Source organism: Etheostoma spectabile, unplaced genomic scaffold (assembly GCF_008692095.1).
Source record: "Etheostoma spectabile isolate EspeVRDwgs_2016 unplaced genomic scaffold, UIUC_Espe_1.0 scaffold333, whole genome shotgun sequence".
In the NCBI taxonomy this organism is placed as follows: domain Eukaryota; kingdom Metazoa; phylum Chordata; class Actinopteri; order Perciformes; family Percidae; genus Etheostoma; species Etheostoma spectabile.
This window is the reverse complement of record NW_022605586.1, coordinates 133810-135684: the sequence shown is the minus strand read 5'-3', so window position 1 is coordinate 135684 and position 1875 is coordinate 133810. Positions and strand designations below refer to the sequence as shown.

General features: G+C 47.3%; 1 protein-coding gene across 1 annotated transcript in view; it reads left to right on the top strand.

The window, feature by feature from the left end:
* The window catches only part of med4 (mediator complex subunit 4), a 27558-nt gene that overhangs the window by 15006 nt on the left and 10677 nt on the right, over positions 1-1875 (top strand). The gene's annotated exons all lie outside the window — the stretch shown is intronic.

The window sequence follows — 1875 nt, the reverse complement described above, 5'->3', positions numbered from 1 at the left end:
GAGTTATAGGGCTAAACGTGTTTTTCTCTGCTATAGCGCCACCTAGTGGTAGAAGTGGATGGATTTTTTTGGCTGAGGTCTTTGCGGACTTTCGGACCAGTTCTGAAAATGGCGCGTCGCCACCATGTACGGTTTAGGCTGCAGCACCACTTTTATGCGGAGAAGAATAATGGAAAGTAAGAACTAGAACTGCACGCAGTTTCAACGGGGTCCAAGCCTCCCCGCGCCAGTCGTCCCCAGCGACCCGGGGAAATGTTCTATGTTGATCAGAGCGCCCCCGAAGGGCCTGTCTTTACCAAATTTGGCAGTGAGCCTCCGGGCGGTGGGCGAAACAATCATTACCGGTTTGGTTTTTATAGCATTTACTGTGGCAGAGATATTGCAATTGCAAATTTCCCATTTAAATGCATTGACTTTGTCAACAAAACCAACAAACGTCAATTATAGCGGCCCCTAATGGCCAATCGTTACCAAATTCGGTATGAAGCCCCGCGGCGGCATGCCAAACGATCAACCCAAGTTTGGTGTCGATACCACGTATTTTGGCCGAGATATGGCAAAGTCCGTTCGTGAAAAACACACTTTTTTTGTATTTGTAGCGCCCCCTAGTGGCCAATGTTGGTGAAATTTGTTTCAGAGCCTCAGAGGGTCATAGCAAAGAATATTCTAAAGTTTGGCTTTGATAGCATTTATTTTTGCCGAGATATGGCAAAGGCAATGTTTTCATAGCTAGCAACTAAACTTTGTTTCCGCGTAACACACGCAATTTTTATCCTATAAAAAATCTTTATGCAAACTTTTGTCAGGTGGGTCTGGAGATGCTATGTGCCAAGTTTGGTGCAGATCCATTGCACGGTCTCGGAGGAGTTAGAAAAAGTAGGTTTTCGATAAATCGCGATTTTTCACGCATAAAAGTCTAGGCGGAAATGGGCGTGGCCTATATCACGGGATTCAGTAGGATCCAGGGAACGCGTGGATGTAAGGTTTTTAAATTTCCGATGTACGGTTTGGGAGTTATAGAGCCAAACGTGTTTTTACTATGCTATAGCGCCACCTAGTGGTAGTAGTGGATGAATTTTTTTGGCTGAGGTCTTTGCGGACTTTCGGACCAGTCCTGAAAATGGCGCGTCGCCACCATGTACGGTTTAGGCTGCAGCACCACTTTTATGCGGAGAAGAATAATAAGAAGAAGGGAGAAACCTAGCGAAAACAATAGGGTTCCACAGCCCTGCTGTGTGAACCGCGTATCGCCTTGCGATTACTGCGGTGCACGCATCCTCGGGCTTGGACCCAAGCCTCTTCCGGCAGCACGTTGCTCAAGCACCCATTTGATATTGACTCGTTCCTCCAGCTCTGCCATCTTCCTTTCAGCCCGCAATTGGCTTCCCTTGGTAAGAGGATCCTTTTCGCCAGTACCTGGCTCACTCCAAACTTTATTTTGGCTGCTCGATCACCGTTTTCGGCTGCATATTTAGAGTGTGATAGACGCTGCTCACAGAGAGACGGCTGACTCATTGTGAACGGGTCCAGCACGGGTCAAATGGCGGATACACACGTGGTGTGTATGAAATGTCTGTATTGTCACTGCGCTGCATTTTTATGAACTATGATATTCTGGTAATGAGTCACATCTCTGGTCCAGGTCCAGGTCCAGCAGCTCCGTCTCACGCGCTCTACCAAACTGCAGTTAGTTGCATTCAAAATCTTCTGGTTCTTCGCGATGGCGGCCGCGTAGCAGGTTACCCACCGGTAACACTGGTACAAATACAGGTTCCTCCCTCAATCTTAATATACAGCTGTGTTAATAAAAAATTAAAACTGTAGACAAATGTTGGAAGTGTGGAACAGTGGCTGCTGTGTGGTGGGGCGCGGAGT